Genomic DNA, 26,468 nt, shown 5'->3' with positions numbered 1-26,468 from the left:
GGTCCTCTTCAAAATTGCCAAGGTCATCAAAAACAAGGAAGGCCTGAGAAATGGTCACAACTCAGAGGAGCCCAAGGAGACATGAGGACCAAATGCCATGTGGGGTCCTGGATGGGATCCTGAAACAGAAAAATGACATTAGTTAATAATAATGTATTACTATTGGCTTATTAATTATGACACGTGTACCATATTAATGTTAAAGTGTTAATAACAGGGAAACTGGGTATGGAATATGTAGGAATTCTCTATACCGTCATTACTGGTAGATGGTCTGGACTGCAAGTTGTCCAGGTTCTTGGTGTTTTGAACAAAGAATTGGACAAAATGCACGGCAAAGAAAGGAAAGAGTGAAGCAATGAAAGCAGAGATTTCTTGAAAGTGAAAGTACACTCCATACTGTGGGAATGGGCTGAGCAGCAGCTCAAGGGACCCATGTACAGAATCTTCTTGGGTCCAAATACCCCCTGGCCATGGGGCTTACCTCATGTAAGTGAAGTGGTGGCCTGCAATCAGTATCGAAATTAGTAGCCTCTAATCCTTTTGTCACTTAGTCAGGGAAAGTTGGAGTTTTCCTTTCAATTTAGTTCTAGGAAGTCAGCGTGAAACAGTGTTAGGCTCCCTACCTCCAGACCCTATTCTCCTGCCTCACTATCTTCATGATAACTCTGCAAATCTAAAATAAAGTTTACTTAAAATGTGTCTTCGTCAAAGAACAAGACTTGCCAGTTGGAATAGACTTGGGGAGAATGATGTTAGCTTAACCTGAGCACCTAGTATGTATCAGGCACTGGGCAAGATTTGCTTTGCCCTGAGCAAGAGCTTTTTAACCTTTATAAGAGCTTTATAGGAAATGTAGTGTAATCCACCTTTTTTGGATGTGGAAAGGAGTGGAAAGGTAGGAAAATTGTCCAAAGTCAGATAGCTATTATGGGAAGAATAGAATTCTACAAAGTCTAGAGTTCGAAATACACTTTTTGTGCATTTCCGCCAAAATACTCAATAAATTATCGTGAACTCTCTGACCTCCACTCTCTTCACCAATTGTGTGGTGGACTGGGATGGGAGGGTGTTTCTGTCCAGTGTCTGAAAGAGTTAGCAGTGACTTTCAACTGAATACCCTTGAGGTGGAGGCCTCGTGGTTGGACATAGGGTGGTGTGGAGTCCACGGCGTAGCGGAATAGCCAACGTTGAGGTGATTCCCAGACACATAGGAAGGGCCTTTCTGTTTTTATTATTTTGCACGGTCAGCGCAAGGTCACTGCATAAGCAGACTCTTTGGCAAGGGAGACCATTCAAGTGCTGCCTGCAGATAGGTGTGGCCAGAAAGTCTTAGGCCCCTCTTGCATGGCCACTGTTTCTCATGAAGTTTCACAAATTCTTTAATAGGGTGTTCAAGTCCTTCCTAATTAGAAACCCAAACTCTGCCTTTTGCTATCATTTCTCCCACTAGGTGCTGTGATCCTGCTGAGAGCGGGACTGGAATTATGCCTCTATGGATGCCCTTCTATGCTGTGTGTTTGTGCAGCTGCCTAGTAACGAACGTGTGCTGTTGCTGATCCCAGTGCCCACACAGCCACTCTAGCCTTGCTGGTTTTCCTCCAGTAGGAATATCTGCAGTCAGACTGGGTTTGTATCCCAGCTCTGCAGTTTACAAGTTGAGTAACATAGGGAAAGCTATGTAATCTCTTGGAACCTCAGTTTGCTCATCTGTAAGATGGAGCCAACAACAGTCTCAATCCCTTAGGTGGTGGGAGAGTTAGGTGACACAGTACATTAGTGCATGGCTAGAACAGGTGCTCAATAAATGCAAACATTACTATAATAGCATTATTATTCCTAAATAACTCTGCCTCCTCTATCTGACTCTCTCTCCATTTTGAAGGGCCATTTCTTCTCATCTTCACTCAGCCAAATCCTTCCCTAAGTTGGGCCTTTTAAACTTGTGTTCTCTGCTTTGTCTACACATTGTAGGGGCTTCATGGACTATGGATGACTCCACTGAGAATAAGGACAAGATGCTGGGCTGCAAACGAGGTAAGTGGTAAATGAGGTAAGGTGAGGAATGTTCTCCAGCAGCTTGAGGGAAGGATGGAGGTGTAGTTTTGCTGCTAAGGTAGAGAACTGCTTTTCCCCCTGATTTCTAGCGCCAGAGGGGGCTGCCTAGGGCATGAGTCACAGCTGTCGGCGTGGGGACAGTGCTTCCCATCACTGGCTGCTGGTGTGGGTCCCTGTCTTCCAGCCTGCCTGCTTGCACTGTAGCACAGAGCCTAAGAGACTTCCTCCTGTCTGCATGGGGTGACACTCATGAAGCTTTCTCGCCCCAGGTCTCTGTCTCATCTTCCCTGTCTTCAGAGTGGTGGCTGCTGTCTGAGGGACAGAGGATTACCCATATGGTATTCCTAGAATTCCACTAGGAGCAACCCTGGAGCCCATTTCTGAAAACGGGCAGGAGCTACACAGAAGGGGCTGTCCCGCTCCATTCAGGCTGCTACACTTCCGGGCCATGACCATGTCTCTACTTCAAGCCCTGTGTTCTGACAACTGCATCATCTTTTGTGAAATAACTGCAACAGGAGTTGGTAATTTTCCTTTTCAAAATGTTCTTCTTTAGGAAAAAAAGGTAATTTTAGGGTAATCACCTTAATGAATGCATGAAAAAAGTTTAATGGCCAATGAACCTAAAAATCTTGGCCCATTCCCCAGGCCACACAGACCTTTACTCCATGAAATTTACTCAGTGGGTCGGAAACCAGAAGACCACAACAAGGAGATCTCTGTATTGCTTAACCTACTTGAATTTGAAAATAGATACTTACGTTTCTGTGGCCCTCTTAATAATGATGATGGTAATGATGAGAATAATAATAATAAATAATGTTAAGGAGTAAATGCCTTCCTCTTTTTTCTTTTAAATGGTGGGGAGAATTCCAGAGCAACAGATTTTTGAATGCCTTTCAATCCTCTCTCAGGAGAAAGAGTTCAGAGACACTCTCGGTCAGATAATGCTTCTCCTCTCCTTAAAACGGCCACTCAGATGGCGTTTAAGTGTCTTTGTTCCCTCTACTCAAGTTGCAAGAGATACATGTCATTTCAAGAAGTATGGAACTAATTGAGGAATATGTCCAGCTCTTGTAGAGGTGAACAGGGCAGATAAATAAAAACTCCATTGCACATAAATCTTTGCTCCCAACATCAAAGAAGCAGGATCCTGCTAAGTGTATTTGTATAATGCAGTAATTTATGCAAAAAGCAGCTTTGATAAATGTCCCCTAATTTATTGTCATGTATCTCAAATCAAAGTCAAACATTTACAGCCTGAGCCTGAAGGAAGCCAGGCCTCAGAGAGCCAAAGGGGTTTGAAGTAGTTAAAGCTATGTTGGGCAAAAGGTTAAACAGGATCTGGTTTGAATGTTATGAACTTTCTACCAATATGGTGAAAGAAAGAGGGGACTAGTTTGGCTCCTAAAAACAAAGCGAGGCAGAACTCTCAGACGTTTTTCTTCCCGGTACAGACATGATCCATGCACTGAAATGGTCTTAAGGGAACAGAACAAAGGGATGCCCTATATCCTTTTATAGATAATGGTAATAAGACAAATAATAAGAGCCAACGTTGATTGGATTCTTAAATATAGGTCAAGCTTCATGCTAAGCATTTTACATTTATTATCTTATCACTTCTCAACATAACCCAATGAAGGGATAATCTTACCATCCTCATTTTATAGCTGGGGAAACTGAGGCAGCACATGGAATGTGGAGTCAGAAGACCCAGGAGGCTGTGTAGCCATGTGTTACTGAGCACTGGGCCCTAGACCCTTTTTTCTATTTGAGTTACTTATTTCTTTTATGTTTATTTGTTCCAAGGGTGGGTGTTGTTCCACAGATGGATGGGAATCACTATGAGTGGGGAAATATCCCCAAAGGTAAAGGCCTAGGTTTTATCATTAGGAATACCTTGATTCAAATTCCCTCTCTACCAGTTTCCAGGTGTGTAATTCTGGGTGAATCCTTAACACCTCTAAGCCTTAAAATACCCATCTATTGAATGGATCAAATATTGCCTACTTACACGGTTGTCATGAGGATTAAATGAGACAACACCTGCTAAACACATGGTAAGCGTTCAATCCATGGATGTTGTCATTGCTGTGCAATTCTCTCTTACTGGCAACAGTTCCTCATTCTGACCCCAGAGTATAAAAGAGCCTAGGGTTCCCCAAGCTAAACTCCAGGGAGCAGCTACACTCCTAAGATGCTGGGAAGTTGAACCAGCTTTTGTAAGATGGTCATTTTGATTTCAGTCTGAAGGGCTCTGTTTGCCTACAATCCCTATAAAATCAACTTACAACTCCAGTAGTGGCATAGCCGTAGACAGCAGCTGTTTAAAGGATTTTACTGCCCATCTGGTGGCTTGGCGTGGCCTTGAGGCTGGTACCAGGAGAAAGGGCTTCGCTCTCTGATTCCACCAGCTGGTAACTGGTATTGCAAACCCACAGTCAGCTCTCAGCCTTCTGGTTAATAAAACTGAGAAAGGAACGAACTTGTAAAGGGCAGGATTCTTTCCCTACCCAGGGGTTTAGCCTCCGAGGCCTGGATCATGATGCTGGGCTGGTTTCTAGCCAAGGCGAGGCCCTTGGCAGTTGCAAATCTCATGGTTCAGGGTGTGTGTGGGTTGGGAGGAGGTTAAGGATGTGTTTGCCATCGACTTGTTGGCTTTGCTCAGTTCCGGTTGCCATGGACGGCGTGGGAGGGCAAGGCTTTTCCCACCCAGATGGTGGCTGGGAAGTTTTACCACTTGACTTTTGAAACATGTTAACAAAGAACTTCCTGTAGGCCAGGCACGGTGGCTCACGCCTGTAATCCCAGCACTTTGGGAGGCTGAGGTGGGTGGATCACGAGGTCAGGAGATGAAGACCATCCTGGCCCACATGGTGAAACCCTGTCTTTACTAAAAATACAAAAATTAGCTGGGCATGGTGGCGCGTTCCTGTAGTTCCAGCTACTCAGGAGGCTGAGGTAGGAGAATCGCTTGAACCTGGGAGGCAGAAGTTGCAGTGAGCTGAGATCATGCCACTGCACTTCAGTCTGGGCGACAGAGACTCCATCAAAAAAAAAAAAAAAAAAAAAAATTTTGTCCATTTATACCTTCATCCAGAGTGGGAAAATGCTCCCTGTCCTTTCATATGGAATCTGGGCCTTTATAGTTTAGCCCAGAACATATGCTGTAGGGAGTCCTCACCTTGAGAGAGCAGCAGAATTGAAAGAATCTGATTCTTGAGTTTGAATCCCAGGAATACCACTTCCTGGTTTTATAAACCTTGGGTCTGTTCCTTGACTGCTCAGAACTCTAGCTTCCTCATCTGTAAAATGGAAATGAATAATAACAGCCATCCAGCAGGGTTGTTTAACACATGAGATGAGCAACCTACTGTATTGCTCAGGGGAGAGTTGACAAGATAAATGTTTCTTTCTTGGCCTCAGTTTCTATAAAGCACTGGGTAGTTATGCTGTGAGAATTCATTGATACCATGGTTGCAAAGCACTTCACTCAAACACCAGAGTATCCCCCCAGTTTCCGCGTCATCCCTCTATCCCACTGTAAACTGGTGGAACTGGGTACTTCAAACCAAAATCAAATACCAAAATCCACATTTCTTCTTCCTCAGTTCTGGCGATCTGGGTAAAAGTCCCATCTTAAAACCAGAGACTTTTTAAAGGCAGTTAAAGAAAGGGTGATGATATGGTTTGGCTGTGTGCCCACCCAGATCTCATCTTGAATTGTAACTCCCATAATCCCTCTGTGTCATGGGAGGAACCTGGTGGGACTTCATTGAATTATGAGGACAGGCTTTTCCAGTGCTGTTTTTATGATAGTAAGTCTCACAAGATCTGATGGTTTTATAAAGGACAGCTCCTCTGCACATGCTGTCTTGCCTGCCACTATGTAAGATGTACCTTTGCTTCTCCCTTGTCTTCTGGCATGATTATGAGGCCTCCTCAGCCATGTGGAACTGTGAGTCCGTTAAACCTCTTTTTCTCCTCAAATTACCTAGTCTTGGGTATTTCTTCATAGCAGTATAAAAATGGACTAATAGAGGTGGCCAGTTCTTTCCTGAGGAGGGATCCAGGCATCACATCTCCATTTTGACCCTCTCCTGGTGGAGAGGATGTAATGCTTTATCAAGGGCATTGGATAAGAGTCCCTGGGGCCTCTGTTAGAAGAATCCTGCCTGTTCCTGGGAAGTTGCCATTGGGCACCAGCTACCATTGTCCACAGAGTCGCCATGCCAGACTTCCAAGGGGAACAGAGAGAGGACTTCCTTCTCTTTGCTAGTGGTCCTGGGAAGTTCCCAGCCGAGAGGAGAGGACAGATCCCTCCCAGCAAGTGCACCAGGGCTCAAAGAATCCTTCAAAGCCACACAAAAGCAAGCGCCAGTGAAACCTGGGTATCAGCTCCCACACTACAAGCTGCCCAGAAAGCCCTATTTCGATCTCAATCTGTACCAGTGTTCTCTCACTCTTTCTGGCTCCCAACTCCACCTCCAAATAGATCCCAGAAAATTGCCACCACTGGGCCCTCTGCCAAGGTTTGAAGGAATATGTACCGTGTCCTGGGGGCCAGCAGGGGGAAATGAGCCACTCCATTTCCAGTTGCACGTCATGTACTGATAGCCACCGTATGTGGATCTTGCCGACGATCTTCATGTTTGTGTCTCCACTTGCCTCTGGGCAGTGAGCAGACCAGTCTAATTAGAAGAAATGGAAGAGTGTTTGTTTTTATTGCATTGTTTTCTTCCTTTCTTTTTTTGCTTTTGGTTACACTCTTAAGTTCTCTCAGCTGCTTGGAAAGCGTCCTTTGTGTAAACTATACCATGCTTTTGTGCAAATTAGAAAATGATGCCCCACTCCAGGCAGACACATAGCTTCTCAAGCGAACAGTAGTGTCCTTTCCCCTGGCAAGTGCCTCCCTGTAATAGGTACACTGCTTGGTAACTGCAGCACAGGCTGGATTTTAGTCCTTGCTCATCCCTCAGAAGGGCCTTTTGCAGTGTGTGACATATACATCTGTCTGTGGCTGCCCTGTTCCTGGGCTCCCCTTCTCTTCTGCCATCCCAGTGGTTTCAAAGCTGTTGTCCTCTGTGGTGTGAAGGCTTTCTCGCTCATTACCCTTCTGAAAGCTCTTCATAATGTGACTATACTCAGAAGTAATACCCTGAAAGGGGTCCTAGAGATGGGAAGAGTCACACAGAGGGGTTTGGGAGCAGGAATGGGACCCACTTGGAACCAGTTTTCTGGAGTGTCTAGAAGGTGGGGTAAGAGGAGGAAGAGATGCAGGAGAAAGTGCAGCCTGAACAGTGTCTGCTGAGGCTGGCTCCATGGTGTGATTCCCAGGCCTTGCCCACCTCAAAATAACTTCTCTAGCTATCTACCATGGCATTCCGGGTGGGGCTGGCTTCACGGGAAGGAGACCTGTGTGGTTGCATGGAAGGGTCCTGCTCTTGGTCTAACGCTTTGCTCTCATCATTTTGAAATTTAGAATACTTTTGAAGAAGGGGCCTTGCGTTTTCATTTTGCACTGGGCTCTGCCAATTATATAGCTGGTCCTGTTCTCGGTTCTTGTCAGTCTTTTTGGGGAGTTGTTTTCATGTAGGTGTATTTGTTACCTACACCTGCATTCAACACGTCTTTGTGGTGCACTTGCTGTGTGGCAGGTGCTAGAGATACAGCAATGAGAAAAGCGAGGAAGGTCCTGGCTCTTAGGAAGCTCATAGGCTGCAGGTGCACAAGGGAAAAAGAATCAATGTCAAATAGGCAAATGGGACAGTGTCAGAGGCTGAGGAGTCATGAAGGATGAAGAGCGGAATAACCTGGTGGAAAGGGCTTAGAGTGCAGTTCCTTTGGACGAGGCCATCAGAGCAGGCCTCTTTGAGAAATGACATTTGAGCTGACATCCCAATCATGAAACAAGAACCAGCCATGCCACAGTGGGAGGCAGAAGAAGTGGGACCAGCGTCCCAAGTGGAGTGGAAATAACAGTGAGTGCTAAGGCCCTAAGGTGGGACAGAGCTCTGCTGCTTGGGGGCTGAAGGCACAGAAATGGGTTTGGATTTTAAACACAAGAGAACAGTAGTAAGTAAACAGCACTAATAAGAGCAGTAAGAACTACCTTTTGTTAAGTGGTTACTCTGTTTCAGGCGTTCTACAAACATTCATTTTTCTGATCAGCCATGTAAGATGTAAGATATGTATTATACCCATTTTCCAGATGGGAAAACTGATATCCAATGGCCCAAAGTCAACCAACCCGTCCATAAGAGAGCTGTGATTAGAACTCAGATCTATCTGATTCCAACGACACTGCTCACCCCTCTACATGGACAGTCTTGGTCCCACGTTGTAACCTGGCTGCCTGAGGGTGGGGCTCTCCACTGGGGTGATGGCTCCCTCCCTCAATGTCTTATGTCCCATTTTGGGCTGAGGGACTTCTGAACACCAGCCCTGGAGTTGATAGATGAAGCAGTCTTTCGTCACGTTCACTGGTGATTGTGATGAAATTTTATCCCATGATCACTTAAACAAAGCCAGCTGGAAGTAGCTGTTGAGGAGACACAAACAAGAATTTGGTCCAAGATATCTTTGTTTAACACCATATTTTGGCTGTGCCCAGCTTCAAGTCCAGAAGAAAGGGAGAGACCAAAACATTAATTAGTTGTGATGGAAACTCTGTGTTTAAATGCATGCTTTCCTTTAGCCCAGTGGTTTAGAAAGGGTGAGTTGACTTATATCTTACAGACAAGCTCCAAAACCTCCTGATCTATGTATCTATGTTCCTGCCTCAACTGAATTTGAGAACCAACGTGGGCAGGACATGATTCTAAGCACTACTGCAGGTGCAAACACAGATGCTTTCAAAGGCCTTTTAGTTTAGAAGGGGCTAGATGGGGTGGGATGGGGTGAGGGTATAAGGCAGAATGCTAGTGCCATAAGGTGTGTAAAAGACAAAGCATGGAGGTTTTAGGGAAGGAAAAGTTGAATCCACAGTGGAATTCATTCATACATGCAATATACATACATATATATATGTATCTATATATATTCATCTGTGTATATCTATATACCTATATATGCGCTGAGTGCCTACTATGTGCCTGGCACTGGGAATTCAACAAAATGGTCAAGGTCAAGGATCCCTGTCCTCACAGATCTCACATTGCAGAAAGTGAAAAAGACAATAAATAAGTAAACAGATGAACAACCACCATCATTTCAGACTAGGAAGGAAACAAGGAAGGCGACAGGATGTGACTAGGACATGGTGGGGAGAAGGTAACTTTGGACTGGGTCAGTAGAGAGGGTCTCCTGACTGGTGACCTTCAAGCTGAGACTCAAAACATGAGCAAAATAAAAAGAGAAATGGCTTCGAAAAGGAAGCAGCCATCACAAGTTGAGGAATCCCAAATAATATTTGTCACTGTTTTGATGAGTTTTTGGTTTATTCATGTAATGCTTTGGTGTTTGAGAATACATTCTCATAACAATTTCTCAGAATTAGAGTGGTACCCAAACCTAGCATGGTGCATAAGTAGAAGTGGTGTGTGGTTCACCTTATTTCTTTGGCAACACTAACTGAACATAGCTATTAATATCAAAGTGTTGGTCTTGATGCTGCTGTGTGACCTTGGGTAAGTCACTTAACTTCTCTGGGCTACTACTCCTCCGAAAAAGGGCCAGGCAAAACCTAAAGATCTCAAACTTTAAAGGTCAAGGATTCCACGATCTAATAGATCAAAACAAAACCTCTTGATGGGTCATTGGGAACACATGGATTCCCCTACTTTGGCAGAAAATTACATTACCAGGTTCTGACCTGGGATCACAGCAAAGGTTGTGAGCTAGGGGTGAGCTCTCAGCCTTGATCCCCAGCTTGGGCTGCCCACGAGCTCTGGGGACATGTCCTGACCATCACCCACATGTGTCTTATATTAGTGTTATTTTCTTAATGGCAGCAGCCCTGAAACAGACCTATTTTACTATTGAGTTACTCAGCTTAGTCTTTGTATCACTTACACATAAACACCAGCTCTGGCTGATGAGTCCACTGTTTTGTTTTTTACTTTCCCTACCGCCTCCTGCCTCACACAGGTGTGTGCAGCAGTGATCAAAAATAAAGTGGATCAATCATCTTACTGCTTCTAAACAAACCAAGACATGTTTTTGAAATTTTGCTTTAAGACAGAATTTGAAAGGAAGGAAGGAAGGAAGGAAGGAAGGAAGGAAGGAAGGAAAGAAAGAAGGAAAGAAGGAACGAAGGAAAGAAGGAATGAAGGAACGAAGGAACGAAGGAAAGCAAGAAAGTACACTTGTTGTGTGCCTTCAGCAATCTGTTCTCTTGTCCACGTGGGATTCATGAAGAAAAACAGAATAGAGGATGATGTTTTGGATGAGAGCGGACAAAAACAAGGAAAACGAAAGAGCAGAGGGAACAGCTGCCTTTCTTTAATGGCTGCTTGGTCTGCAGCTGGAGTTCAGATAGATCCTTAATTTCAGCTAAATTATGCCCTTGGCAAGCACCCTTCCTGGAGACCTGTGACAGTGGCCTACGCTGTCCTGCAGGGTGGAAACGACCACCTTTGACTTTTTGTGGGAAGAGAGTGTTCATTATTAAAACCAGCTTCTTGAAATAGTTTATCATACTTGAGGGTAACAAGAAAATGGACACCACTTGAAAACGTCTCCTAAGTGCCTTGACTCAGTTTCCCAAATTTTCATTCCTGCATGCTATTTCTACTATGAGTTCCTTAGCTCACACCCTTCCCCAACCCACTGGCTTCCATATTTAGAAACACATTGTCCTAGGTGACCCTACATTAGGGTGTCTCTCAGGCTGTGTTTGTAGAGCTCCAAGTCAACTGTCACTGTAAAGCAGAAGAGTGACTGAGCTAATTGATGAGTTCAGCAGACCATGCCAAATATATTGACCTATTTTTAAAAAATTTTGCCAGTTTTTGACGGAAAATATTCTGTACATCACCATCATACCACTCCCAAAGGCCAGCTGAACAGCTCAAGTCAATGGTTTCTTGTTTTTGTTTCTAAACTTACTGTCTTATAAGTGATAACTATTCACATAGCTCAATAATTCAACAATATAAAGTATTAAGTGAGAAGCCTCACTCCAGTTCCCTGCCCAATTATCACATACCCTGAACAGTTCCTTCATGTAAATAGAAATACATACCTTGCATCTTCCCTTTGTTTCACTAAGGCAGCAGCTTACACAAGCTATTCACCTTCTGCCATGGCTTTGGGAGGAGGGCCCTTGTTTGAAGCTATATCTATGAGGCTGCCAATGTTATTTCTAGGGTCTGATGACGTTGTAGAAAAATATTTTGAAAAATAATCAAGAAAGCCACACACACTCAGGAGAAGGAGGTAGAGGGTGGCTCCACCCTTTGCTATGTGAATTTTAAAATGGAGTACTTATATGTCAGAAAAAAAGGAAAGAAAGAAAGAAAAGAAAGTTCTTGAATCACAGCAATTCAAACTTAATGGGCCTTTAGACCCAAATCAATGTTATATTAAGCAATCTCAGGTAGTGATTATGAAATTTGAGAGAATACCAATTAGGAGGTAAGGATAAAGTATTTTTTTCATTAATTTTGTTTTTGAGAGAAAGAGAGGGGAGCCAGAGGGAGGGTAGGTGAGAGAGAGAGAGAGAATGAGAAAGTGGTAGATCCAGGCTTTGCCCACATAAAGAGAGGCCTGTGTGGTGAAACTGAGCAGCTTTTTGATTTCTTTGATGCTTCTGGATAGAAATAACCATTGTTTCTATCTGAGACTGAATAGAGGAATGATGGAAGACACAGTCATGTGCCACCCCCAGTGTCACAGTCCTTGAGATAGAAAGCCATGTGTCCATCCACATGTATTAGTCTATTCTCACATTGCTATAAATAAATACTCGAGACTGAGTAGTTTATAAAGAAAGGAGGTTCAATTGACTCACAGTTCCGCTTGTCTGGGGAGTCCTCAGGAAACTTACAATCATGGCAGAAGGGGAAGCAGGCATGTCTTACATGGCAGCAGGAGAGAGTGAGAGAGAGGAAACCACAACCTATAAAACCATCAGATCTCGTCAGAACTTACTCACTCTCAGGAGAACAGCATGGGGGAAATCACCCTCATGATCCAATCACCTCCCCTCAGGTCCCCTCCTTGACACATGGGGATTACAATTCAAGATGAGATTTGGGTGGGGACACAGAGCCAAACCATGTCACACAACTGTGTATGAAGTGGAGCAGGTTTAACTTAAGGATCCAGGAGCCTTCAGTGTGTATAAGCACGTGCGTACACTCCCCTAGACCCTTACCTGCATACAAGCACTCACGGGACTGAACACCCAGCCCCGAGCATCAGAACACACAGGCATGGCCAGTCAGGGTACAAGTGATCCACCAGTGAGAACCTGAACACCTTCATGCCAGCTCAGAAGAGATGCTCCTTCTCTTTCTGCAAGGGTGGCATCCCAAATTACGGCTTTCCTCTGCTGAAGAAACTTGCTGTTTATTATGTTACTAAAGAAAAAATTGAAGAACTATGTAGTAGAAAGTTAGGGTCAATTACTAACGAAATATTTACAGGCAACGTCTTGCTCACGCAGATTCTCCTGTTCGTTTAAGTGCTACAAACTCTGAGAGAGGGAACTAATTATTGGCTTGCTCCAAAATGAAGGAGTATCTCTAACAAAAAAAATGAAGGCGATAGAGCCAACTTCTATATAGGATGAACAGAACAGTGGGGCAGTTTTTAAAAATGTGATGTTCCAGATCAAGAACATTTGGGCCTATTAATTACTTGAATGCATCTCTCTTTGTCGCCTGAGTTTCCTTGCAGCTGTTTTTGTTTTGTGATGCAGTTTGACATCCCTGGGGTTTTCTGTCCTGGGATTTGATGTGGAGAAAGCTCCTCTCAGCATCGTGCTGCTTACTCAGTGTTTATTGTGTGCACAGATGAACCCCAGCAGCAGGCGTCCTGGCCACATGGTATTGGCAATGTGTTTCTAATGAGCATGGTGTTTCCGAGCTCTGGTTTTCATATGTTGGAGAATGGAAAAGACCTCAGAGCTCTGTGCTCCTTTGTAACTTGTGACCCAAACTTAGGGCAAAGCAGTAACCTATTCTGGGGGCGATATGTGCTACAAGTTAAGTTCTGCTAACTGGCCTCTTAATATGGATGGAGACTGCTTTTTAAATTATCTCTTTCAGAAAAATCAATGGAAAAAGAGTTTCTCTTTGCCTACCCGTTGGTTGTCTCTCAAATTCCATAATCACTTTCTGAGATTGCTTAATACAACATTGATTTGAGTTGTTCAATTGGCAATTGGGAGTTATATGACTGGGAAGTGTAGAATATTTTCAACCTCATATTTCATGTTATATTAGTTGAAAACATATTTTTAAGATGTGTATTATTAATGATACAATAAAATCTCATTAACGGATGGGGTTGATAGATGTGGTTTATCTAACATTAAGCAGAAATTGACATCTTGAGGGGAGTATCAAGATTCTGTGATCCCAGACACTGATATTGAACAAGCAGGGGCCAGGAGCAATCCGCTATTGATTAGATGGTGCAAGTAATTATATTTACCGAGCCGTTTTATTGGGTGGGGCAGAAGGTGAGGTGGCTCTTCTTTAGAGTGCAGAGAGAGCAATCAACAAAGATGTTGTCGGCAAGAGCCCCAGAGCCGGTGTGATTTTCTCGGGCTTTCCTCTGGCTTTGCCCTGGTCCTAATCATTATTTAGAATTGCAGCTTATGCTGGAAGGGTCCCAGTGGCTTCCATGGTCCAAACGCTTGTGTTTCCCAGCAGTTTCCTGGATAGGGCTCTGGTAGGGCTAAACCTTGCATTTTATTCCCTCCTTACCCCCACTCTCCTCCATACTCTCATTATTGTCACCACCAGCATCACCACTACCACTGTGACCACCATTACCAACACCTGCAGCTCCAGCAGCATTAACACGACCGCTACCACCATCAGGAATCATGTCACCACCATCACCACTGCTGTAATACCACCATTGCCACTACCATCACCATGGCCGTCACTGCCACCAACCTTACCAATGATGCCACCATCAACACAGATATCATTAACCACCACCTCCACCATCACTATTACCAATACTACACCACTGCTTCCACTAGCGCCGCCAGTATTGCCACATCCACAACCACCACCATTGCCACCACCATTATCACCAACATCATCACCACTAATACCAATGGCAGTCACACCACCACTACCACCACCCTGCAACCAGTGAAGAAGAAGTAGGCTTTGGGGCTTGACAGTCATGGGTTTGAGCTACTGCACTGTCCCAGAGTCCTCCTCATTGCTTAATTGCCACCTGACTCAGAGGGTGGTGGTGAGTTTTAAATGAGTTAAACCTGTAAAGTAGCACACAGCAGACATTCAGTATACAAAAGGCATTGTACTGTGTCTTTGATGAAATATTATGAATTCTTAGCTTTTTTAAGATGCCCCTTTTCTATCTCAAGGGAGGTTATGGGCTTTGACCTTCCCTCATTCTCTTCCATCTTCCCTCCCTTCTTTATTTTCTCTAGATTCTTTAGTCCTGTGGCTAAATTGTTTGTAAAAATCTTTCATTCATCAGAAATACCATTATCCCAACTAGATGATGAGTTCTTGGAGGCAAGATTCATGTCTACCCTACCAGCATACCCTCACCACAGTGCCTAGTACCCGGTAGGGGGCTTAATACATGTGCTTTGATTAAATAGTCATGTGTGTGTGTGTGTGTGTGTGTGTGTTTATGTGTGTATATAAATGAGGCTTTTACATATATTGGGCCTGAAGGCAGATTTTATTTTTTCCTATTCAAAGTTAATTCCACAAATGACAAATGCTCAAAGACATGCATTGAAATAATTTTAGCACAGCATTGTGTATAATAACCACAAAAAAGGGAAATAATGTAAAAGCCCATCAAATCAGGAATTGGTTAAATGCATTTCTGTTCACCCATATAACTACATACTTCCGGGTATTTTAAAAGGTAAGCTAAAAATGTATTTATTGATAAGAAAATTATTTGCAATATGTTATTAATGTAAAATGAAGTTACAAAAACGCAATATTGTATGTAGGGACATTTTTTCTCCTGTTTTGATGGGAAATGCATCAGTGAACAGAGGTGTCTATAGACAAATACCACATAACAGTCTTGGGAGACACAGACCAGTTCAATAGCATGTTAATCTCTGGTAGGGGCAAGCTGGGATTATAAGCAATTTTCTTCTTTACATTTTTCCATTCTCCTATGGATTAATTTTGCCAATGAACCATCATTGGTTTAGCAATCACTAGGTAAAGAATTAATGTTACAGTAATTAGGGCTTGTCGTCGTCCCATTATTCAGATTCCAGGTCTGACTTCTTTGCCACAATCACACATATTCCCAACCTCAGCAAAACTGCAGTGGTATGCTCTGGGGGTTTCCAAGGAAATTCAAAGGGAAAGAAAGTGCCAGGTGGTCACAGGACTTGGGACTTCCCAGACAGGAGGAGTAGGAGGCATCAGAATTGTTTGCCCTTGCTGGGAATCTCTTGCTGGTTGTCAGAGAATCCCTAACATGGAGTTCTAGCTGGGAGGCTGAGTCTGCCACTTGTGAAGTATGTCATTTAAGCTCTTTTAGCACTTCCAACACTTTAAGAAAACATGCCAGAATCCTAAGACAAGAACAGGAAATGTCTTCCTGTAGTCTATCACCACCATGTGTGCCAAAAGGCGTCTCCTCCTCACCTTGGCCTCAGCCATTTCCTCCTTCCCCACTGTCCCCTGAGGCCTGGAGCGAAACATGTTTTTTGGACAAGCTCTTAGCATCAGGTTGTATGAGAAAAACTTTCATGCTCCCACATTTTTTTTTTTCTTTTTTTGAGATGGAGTCTCACTCCGTCACCCAGGCTGGAGTGCAGTGGTGCAATCTCTGCCCACTGCAACCTCTGCCTCCCGGGTTCAAGGGATCCTCCTGCTTCAGGGGACCCACCTGGCCAACATGGTGAAATCTTGTCTCTACTAAAAATACAAAAAAAAAAAAACAAAATAAAATTAGCTGGCATGGTGGCAGTCACCACCACACCCAGCTAATGTTTTTTGTATTTTTAGTAGAAACGGGGTTTCACCATGTTGGCCAAGCTGGTGGCAAACTACTGACCCCTGCCTGCCTCAGCCTCCCGAAGTGTTGGCATTATAGGCGTGAGCCACGTTGCCTAGCCCATGCTCCCACATTTTAAGAGTCTGTGTGTTCTATTTGATGAATAGAGAGGTTTCCACTCCATAGGCTGAATTCGTTTGATTCATCAGAACATTCACTTTAAACCTGCTATGTGGTAGGCACTGTAGTAGGGGTTGAAGGATATAGAATTTTATTCATTCATTCATTCATTCATTCATTCATTCATTCATTCAACAAACATGGATAAGGCACTTTCACAAGTCAGGCTCTGTGCTGGGAATACAAAGACGGACAAGGAGATCCCAAAGGAGGAGACAAACTTATGAACAGATCATCCCATTACAATAACATTTCTCCCCGACATGTAGGAGGGGATCTACTAAAAGCAACCACGTGGCTTCGGGGATAAGAAGCAGGCTCCTTGGTGCAGGACTGCCCTAGCCTCCATGGTGCCTTTGTGTTGATTAGAAAAAGTTCCCAGTCTCAAGATAGTTTAGTTCCATCTGTCAGAAAAGTGTCTATACTGATTTTTTTTTTTTTTTTTTGAGACTGAGTCTTGTTCTGTCACCCAGGTTGGAGTACAGTGGCACGATCTCGGCTCACTGCAACCTCTGCTTTCTGGGTTCAAGCGATTCTCCTGCCTCAGTCTCCCAAGTAGCTGGGACTACAGGCACATTCCACCATGCCCGGCTAATTTTTTGAACTTTTAGTAAAAGCAGTTTTTACCATGTTGGCCAGGCTGGTCTCAAACTCCTGACCTCAAGTGATCCACCTGCCTCGGCCTCCCAAAGTGCCGGGATTACGGGTGTGAGCCACTGTGTCCAGCTGATTTTATTAAAACACATTATTGTCATTGTCCAGAAAGTTGTCATAATAAATATGGAAATCTACAAAAGCTATGATGTGAATGGCACCCCTTAAATATGGCCTTGTGCACAGTGCACAACTTGCACAGCTGGACATATGGCGGCTCTGTCTGGGTGGACCCGGATTGGAGGTGGGAGCATGTCCTGGCCTGGTTGAAAGTCAGGACTGACCTTGCTCCATGTGCCTTTCCCTCTGCATATAAACTCCTGTCAAACAGTTTCTTATGAAGATCCTCTTGGTTTTACCTCTGTCCTGAAGTCTGGTCTAACTAATCTAAACAGATTGAATTGATGAATGTACAGTCCTTCATTTCATGGCTCAAAGAGACTATGTGAGCCCATGACTGGCATACCTCGAGAGACAGAATTGGAAGGGGATTCTGGAAAGGGGATTATTATCAAGATCATGGAGGTGACAGATATTGGAGGAAGCAAGAAATGGATGAGGAGAGAGTAACAATTCAGCTACTTCTGGCCCAAGGAGAAAATCAAAGACATCTAACTCTTAACAGACCCACAATTTATTGCCTCCCCAAGCTAATCTAGAAATTACCTTGGCATTGATTAACCCTGACTTATGCAGTCAGTAAATCTCAGTTGGGCCCCCCAAAAGGTCCTGGGTTGAAAGGCACCTGCCAGGAAGAATGGGGGTGTGATTTAAGCCATTGGAGGATGTGGCAATGAACAGAAGGCCCTCCTTTCTGGCAGGCCTGCCATCTCTCCTCCTGGAGACCCAAATCTTTACCCCACTTCCAGCGGGGCCTAGGAAGGAAATGTTCCCCCTTTCTGGGGCAGGGAAGTGTCACACTGAAAACATGTCCTCTCTGCGTGGCCCCTGATGGGAAGGGCGACTCAGATAAAGGAAACAGATACATATCTGTCGTTGGGAAGCTTTGTTTCCACACATGATATATGGTTCCGGAGGAGGAGTTAGAAAACAAATTATTGTGTCTCTTCACCACCGACAGGTCTTTAGTGGTGCCGACCAGAGAGAAGAGATGCCAGAGATTAGCAGTTACCTCACAATAGGTCCGCAGTACAGGAAAAGTGTCTTAAGTTTATCTATTGTTAAGTGATATAATTTATCGTCGCCAAGGGTTAAGGAGCAATTCCAGTCCTTTCCTACTTCAGGAACAGAGATTTATAAGATGATGCCCAAATTTAGACATTGGGGCACTGCCGGCAGAAACGTCCCCAAAGGCTGATGGCTTGTGTGTGCATTTGAAGCCAAGTCATTCACAGAGCTAATTTGAGGCTCTCCTCGGAAACTATATTTGCTTTCTGAGTGCATGGTGAGTTTTCATTTGGGCCCTGACCAGCTGACAGCTATGCAAGTTTGTAGATACCAGTAATTGAATATAGATAACCTTGATGGTTGACCTCGTCAGAGCCAGGCCTGCCTGTTCCCCATTGTTTCTGGTTTTGCCAGTAGATACTAAACTGCTGCTGGATGAATTTATATATTAAGAATTCGCTGCAGTGAGAATTGCTTATCGTTCCCTGGTCTATCCTGTAAGCTTCTATTTACTTGACGTAGTGAGCTGGGAATAAAAGCCGTGATTTGACTGTTCACTATTAGTGGCGGGGGGCAGTCTGCTGGAAAAGCTCTATTAATTTCTAAAAACAAAGGAGGCAGAGAGATCATGCTTTTGCTTTATCCAAATCGCAAAGAGAGGTTCTTATCTCCCAAAGCTGCTTGTGGCTGTCCGGAGTTGGTTCCCAGCCATCTTTTTAGTGTTCAATTTAGCTTAAAAGCAGAGTTTGAATCAAACACTGTACTGTCACCCGTGTGTAGCTCTTGTGTTTTAAGGGAAGCATTTGGAAGAGGTTCAGAATTTATGTTTAATTCAGAGAGATGCTTTAAGAAGTCTCGAAGTGGGAAAGGTGGCCATGATCCCCCTCGAGAGGGGAAAGCAGGTGACAGGGCCACATTCAGAGTGGGGTCCAAGTGAGGTGGAGTGTTAAGCTACTTGGATATCTAGGCATATATTCACCAGCAGAATATTAACTGAGAGAATCTCTCCATGAGTGGTTCTGTAGCAATCTCTACTTTCTCCTTTATATTCTTCTGAGTTATTGAAATGTCAACAATGAACACAGATTACTTTTGCAATAGAAAAAAAAGATAAAGCTGCTGAAAAAAATATTTTCTGGAAACCATGTTTTCCAGCCTTCTGGAAACGGAAGTGATGTGTATTTCTCGAGACTCTCCTTCCACAGGCTTTGAACTTTGCAGCTGGCGCAGACAGGGGCTTAGGAAAGGATAAGTCTGTGTCCCTGTCAGAGGTGTAGGGGTAAGACGGTGGCTTCATAGACAGGCGGGGAGGAAGAGGGATAAATGCAAGTTAAGGAATATCCCAGGTAGCCACTCTCTAGCGAGTGGAATGTTGGCCACTAATAACGCAGGGTCGATTCAGAGGGTCTGGGCTTTGGATGGTGGGGGTGGGAGCTCCGGAGGCCTGGCTGCCAAGCGACTGTGTGTCACTGCTCAGCTGAGGGGATCAGCCTTTGATGCTTTCAACATCAGAACATCAGAGCTGTTCTTCATCCTGAGAAGGAAGGTTCGGGTTAGTCAGCCAGGGCAAATAGCTCAAGGGAAATTTCATTTTCCCTTTGTTGGACCCCTGGCTTTCATCTGCTGGGGATGTACATGTACATTCCCACTACCACACAGAGGGAAGGAGGCTCGCTGGACCCAGGCGTGCGCAGCCAATTTGGGGCATCTCAGTGTTGGAGGCCTTGTGAGGAGCCGAGGCACAGATCAAGATCAAGCCTGGAGGAAGCCTGAAATTACCTCTCCACAATGTCCCCTGCCGTCACCAGCCAGCAGTGTGGGGACTGGCCAGGGAATTTTTCGATCCTGGCCAGTCCAACCAGTCTGACCTCCCTTCCAGCAAGAATATCCCTGTTTCTGTGTCTGCTGATTAAGGTGCGTTTACCTTGTAAAGAAGGGAATGAAGAGCATGTGAGTGAGCCAATCGTCAGCGCCTTCCATAACTGTAGTGCGTGATGCCATATGTCCCGGGTTCAAATCTAGACTCTGCCTCTATGAGCTATTTAAACCTAAGCAACTTATTTCATCATTCTCTGGCTTAGTTTCCTCATCTGTAGAATGGATATGGTATTAATGTCAGCCTGCGAGGCTGTCGTGAAGATACAGTGAATTAACATGCACACAAAGCTCATTGCTCCACTAAAAAGGGTTCTTCAAGCATCAGCTATCATGGCAAACAGCCATTTGATATTCATTTGAACACAGTCCAGAAATCCTCAATATTTTAAAAGCAGCTTCAAGAGATGACTGCTTTTTCCAACCATGGAAATAATGTTTATAAAACAAAGCCAGCCAGGCGCAGTGGCTCACACCTGTAGTCCCAGCACTTTGGAAGATTAAGGCAGGAGGGTTCCTTGAGGCCAGGAGTTTGAGACGAGCTTGGGTAACATAGTGAGACTCCCCATTTCTATAAAAATAAAGATAAATGTAAAAATTAGCTGGGCATGATGGCACATACCTGTAATCCCAGCTACTCAAGAGGCTGAGGTGGGAGGATTGCTTGAGCCCAGGAGTTCAAGGCTGCAATGAGGGATGATGGCACCACTGCACTCCAGCCTAGACCAGAGAGAAAAACCCTGTCTCTAAAAAAATCAATAAATCAATAAAAATGAAAATATAAGGCAAAACTGTGATTAAAACATGAATATAGCTTAGCAACCCTACCTTCCATCCCCAAATATGTATTGAGTGCTTTTATTACAATGACCTACACTGGCACTCAGTTCTTGGGAGTTCAATACTCCCCAGCTAAGGCTGGGTCTGGAGGGAGGTGGGAGTGGGTGCATGTGGGACATGACAGAGGGAAGAGAAGGATTAAAGGCGATGGTGAAAATCAAGCCAGGGACTGGGAGCCCTGCAGTCCAGGGAGAAAGTGACTATCACAGATGGGACTTCAGAAAGGCAGGAGGAGCCACAGGATCCTGAGGCCCAGGCAGGGCATAGCCTGCAAGCTTAAGAGGTCTGATGAGGCCAAGCAGAGTGATAGGGTGGCTGCTGGGAGCTTGACCTTGGACTGTAGACTATTTTCCGTCTAGCATGCTTAATAGTGTCTGTGAAATTTGGAGGTCCCAGGTGTTTTCAGGATGAAAGCAGGTCACAGGGTGACAGCAGGTGCCCGGAGGCTCCCTGGAGGAGCAGTAGAGAAGACATCACCACAGGGGGGGCCTCTGCCTCCTCCTCTTGGGAGCGCAGTGTGGCATCAGAATGTAGGCTGTGAGAGCCACACTGTATGAACTGTGGCTGAGAGGGTCTGATGAGCCTCCATCTCTTGGGACCATGTAAGTGTGAAAATCCTATAATTAATACCTGAGATGATTAATTTATTCAACCAACAGTATTTATTGAATACTGTGTGTAAGGAACTATGCCTAGTACTAGAAATAATTTTCTCTAGAGCTAGAATTATCTACAGTCTCACACCCAAGGCCAAAAATGACCAGGGAAAGTATTAAAAATGCAGATTCCAGAGCTCCTCCCAAGTGATTCTGATCCAGTGAGTTGAGACTGGGGACTGATTATTTGCACTTGGACAAGTGCAAAGTTTGCCTGCTGAGGCCAATGAGCCATGCATGACACGTATGTTTGTCCCTCTATCTGGCTATCATTTACTGAGTACTTGCTATGTATCAAACCCTGAGTAGGTGCTGGGGATTGGAATGACCCTTGCACTCAAGTCACTCATGGTTATTGAAAAAGATTGGGCTCAGCAGCTGTAATGGTTCCTGCTATTTCAGACACTACAATCTTTAAAAGGTGCTTTTGCAAAAACTCTAAAGCAAGAGGCAGAAACATATTCACTAACCTATAGGTCCAGTTGTTGTAAAGTTTATAGTGAACAAAATGTACAAGACACTTATTGTAAGCCAGGCACTAAGTGTTATGCCTACTTAATATAATCATTAGTCTTTGCAGCAACTTTATGAGACTGATGTTATACGAGTAGTCCCATTTTACAGGTAAGGACATTGAGATGTAGTCAGGATTAGTTACCAAGGCCTTGCAGCTAAAAAGGTGAGCCTGCTTTTTGAATTCAGACAGTCTAACTTCAGAGCTTTCACACTTATCCATTATACTGCTTTGCAACTCAACGTGCTATTGCTGCAGTTTTGAGGCTGCAAAATGCTGTTGTAAAACTAGTTATTCTGGAAGTGGATCTATACAACCAAAGGAGAAAAGAATCAGTGTTTGGGCTTGTCTTTTTTTTTTTTTTTTTAAACTAAGAGACAGGGTCTTGCTGTGTCAACTAGGCTGGAGTGCAGTGGTGCAATAAATCATAGGTCACTGTAACGTGAACTCCTGGCTCAAGCAATTCTCTCACCTCAGCTTCCCAAGTAGCGGGTATCATAGGCATGTTCCACCACACCCAGCTAATTTTTTTAAAAACAATATGTAGATACAGGATCTTGCTATGCTGCTCAGGTTTGTCTCGAGCTCCTGGGCTCAAGCAGTCCTCCAGCCTCAGCCTTCCAAAGTGGTGGGATTATAAGCATGAGCCAACGCACTCAGCTCTTGACTTATATTTTAAGGGACCTAGGGCATCTTTATTTTCTTGGGTGCTGAGATGGGAGTGAGAATGTGGGGCTGAGGGAAAGGCTTAACTTCACAATGGCAAGTTCAAGGGTTTAATTTTGCAAACAGCTGAAAATCTTAACTTTGAAAAGTGCATTTGGATTGGCAAAGCTTAAAGAACTTGGTGGTATCAAAATGTTGTCAAAGATGTGGGGAAAGAGCTATTCCCATATGCCATATAAATTTGTTCGGTAATCTTGGAGGGCAATTCGGCAATACCTAGAAAAATTTCAAGTGTGTGTGTGCCCTGTGATTGTGCAAAATCACATTTAAATATGTCTGCGTGTGCCCACAGAGATGGGTAAAAGCATATTTATTAAAATATTGAAAAGACTGGAAACAACTTAAATATCCACCAATAAAGAGGGATGGTTAAAAAAGAAAGTTTCAATCCATGGAACCCTTCTAGCCAGATCTCAGCTTGCTGTGACAAACCCATGGCTTGAGAAACTCTAACTCTAAGAGACTGTGTCGCCTACTGGTCAGAAACACGAGTTCCGGCTTCCATTGCCTGCCATGAATTGTGGCTCATTCTTTTGCTCACAGTGTGATCATGGGCAATTTTCTGGGCCTCTTTGTGCCTTAGTTCCCTCATCTACAAATTAGAAGTGACAATATTAATATCTTGTTCATAGGTATCATAACTATTGTTACAAAGTTTAAAGGTATCAGTGCAAGGAAATCTCCTAGAATGGTGTATGTTTCATGGTGTTTGCTGCATAGTATTGCTAAATAGTCTCAATAAATGTGAGATGGGATAAGGTGATGGTGATGATGATGATGATGATGATGATGATGATGATGATGAACTGTGGCTTGGATGCATCTCAGACAGTAATTGAAAAAGTAACAATAAGCAAACAATGACAGAGAATAAAGTTCAGAGAAATGAACTAGGCTATTATGAACCCAGGCAAATATTTGATCCTTACTCACAAACTAGAGTAAGAAAATAATCAGTGGTGGCATGTAAAAAAGGGGACATGGGGAGCCTTTCTAAAAAAAAGAGATTTTAAGGGTTCAACATGGAGGCACTGATGTGTATAAGGGGTGAATATGGTGGTCACATATATTCACGTGACTATGGTGAAACTAACAAAAGCTTAATCCCTTGGAGGCAGAGATGCTGTCGTGGCAAACACCTCCATTCTGGCTGCGATGCCAATATCTTTTGTCATCCTGAGAGTCTGAAATGCTGTTCAGGATTTTCCCACAGTGAGAGAAATGTTTTTTTTTCCAGTCCCCAGTGAATCCCTTGGATCCAACAGAAATCTTGCTGCTTCCGAAAACATCCCTGAATTCCACTATCCAAATGTGAATTATTTCTCAGTGATCTGGCTACTTGCAGCCTTGCCTACTGCCTCTTGGGGTTCCTGAGGACTAGCAAAGGGGATTTCTTGATGTTTAGCAATGAGCAATCTCTCTCGGAAAACACGAGCACCTGGCATGGAGGAGATCGCAGTTCATCTTGCGGAAATTTACCCAGTCTTTTTCCTCCAGGATAAATGACAGATTTTGGGGGGGTATTAAGGTAATACTGCACCTCCAGTTCCAGCACCAAGGCTTCTGCCCTGCCATGAAGCAATTTTCATTTCAGTGAAAGATGTAGGAGTCACGTTCCAAATTGCTGCTGAATAATTCTGAGACATCTGCAGAGATTCCAAGGCAGCCACTGTGCTCTGTTTACCAACACAATTAAACCTCGACCATTCCCTGCTGCAGTACAAATATAATCTTATCTACTTAATGTCAGCCGATTAAGTCATCGGGGCTGCAAAATGGTAAACAGATATTAATAACCAACCTATAAGTGAGTTATTTGAGTGAAGTGGAATATCATGGCAGGTTCTTAGGCCTTAAGGCGGAAAAGTTCACACCTTCTTGACACTGCTATAAAACACTGCAACATTACAACTTTTCAACCATATCTAAAAGGCCAATTTAGGTTTATTCCCATCCGCGTTTATGGCCATGGTTCAGCAGGTGTAAACCGGTAATAGCTGCAGTCCAGCTTTGGGTGGATGCCAGCACAGATGTGTTCAGTCAAATGACTAATTGAAAACCTTAGACAAAATCAGCAGCCTGGCCATTTTGCCTGCATAATAAAACAGTGCTGATAAAGGCAGTGGAGAAAAAAATCCACCCATCTCATCATCAGTGCCATTAACAATCATGAGTAAAGATGAAAACAACGCATGGTTTATTCTGCAAATGAAGGCATATAACTAGATGGTTTCCCAGGGGCCCATTACCCATTTTAATAATACATCAAGGAGCCTGAGCAAACAGTTTGTATGTGCAAACCAAACAGAACAAACTATTTACAGTTACCGCATACAGAGACAACTCCCAGCACTCTGGATTTAACAAATTTATAAAGGTACATAACATGATAGCTATTAGCAAAATTAAAAGAGAACCATTATAGACTTAGAGGCTGCCACGCTCACCAGTGAAGAAGGAACGGCAACACCAACTTTCTATTGAGAAGAATCCACCCCCACACTTTTTTTTCTTTCTTCCAAGACAGCAGCCTGACTTGGACTCAAATTATGTGCATGAATAATAAAATACCATCTAATTAAAAACTGTAGTTAAATATGCAAAAATTAATGGTAATGAGATTGTGCAATACCTTCGAGTATACGCACTTTATGAATTACTCACAAGAGTTCCTTTGCTTGACCTAAGCAGAGGATAACAGAAGCGACTTTGAACACTCTTGGTCCTGCTGGCCCATGGTATCCATAACATTCACAACCACGGCAGTCAATGGCCAACCTGGGGTGGAAGGTGGCTTGGCCAAAGCCTTCTCTTTTGATTATTGGAGGTGACAAGAACTGGAAGCATTAAGGTAGGCATTATTCAAAAGGCCGGGTAGGGGTCCAGGCTGGGGCAGTAGCTTTTCACCCTACAGTAAGAAGGGCCTTCACACAAAATCATGATAGCTGGACAAAAAGACCCTCAATAATAAGAAACAAATAAAAATATATATTTTTGGACTCACTTAAGGGTGTTTTCCTATGAGCCATCCAGAACCTTGTTGACTTCCCCGTCACCAGTGCAAAGTTTCACTCATACTCTGGATTGTACCAGATCATTCTAGGAGAGCATCCCCATGCCAACACTATTGCCCAGGACAAGAGCTGCTTCCAGAACCTTCTTCTCAGTGTGCAACCTGCTTTTCTCCCTTGCAGTCTCTGAAGCCTAGGGACATTGTCAGCACAAGCATTTGTGCATATTTTCCTTAGCATCATTTGAAGAGGCCACTGGTCTCCTTTTTGCCTTTCAACCCTTTGGGTACTTGACCATGCATTTGTGACTGGCTCAGCCTCAGAGCCATCCTGACATGTGCTCTAGAGGCAAGGGACTAGATCTTACCCATTGCCTTTGCTTAGAGCTTCTGAATCTCAACTTCCCCCGATCTCTATCTTCCTATTTCTCCACGGCTGACGATTCTTCTTGAGAAAAGTCGATGACAAACTGAATGACAACACTCCTTAAGAGGAGAACACGATCTTAGCACAGTAGACAATTTCACATCCACTGACTATGACTCCAGCTTTTGCCTCTTCGTCTGTTGAGATGGAGGCTGACATGCTGAAAAGTAAGCATTTCTTTGGGGAAGTATGTCTCATTCAGATGAGGCTGATGGAAAAACTTCTCTCTCAGCACCTTCTTGAATATACCTTGTCATCCTGCTTATG

At 43.9% G+C, this 26,468-nt stretch overlaps 1 long non-coding RNA gene across 1 annotated transcript; it reads right to left on the bottom strand.

Moving 5' to 3' along the window:
- LOC108531278 (uncharacterized) lies at window positions 1-26,468 on the bottom strand. The gene is made up of 3 exons (XR_001886120.1): window positions 26,143-26,468; window positions 8,373-8,602; window positions 1-119 (listed from the first exon to the last, which is right to left on the bottom strand). It is a non-coding gene; the product is annotated as an uncharacterized LOC108531278 (long non-coding RNA).

Source organism: Rhinopithecus bieti, unplaced genomic scaffold (assembly GCF_001698545.2).
Source record: "Rhinopithecus bieti isolate Rb0 unplaced genomic scaffold, ASM169854v2 scaffold_8911, whole genome shotgun sequence".
Taxonomy (NCBI): Eukaryota; Metazoa; Chordata; class Mammalia; order Primates; family Cercopithecidae; genus Rhinopithecus; species Rhinopithecus bieti.
This window is presented reverse-complemented; position numbering and strand designations above follow the sequence as displayed.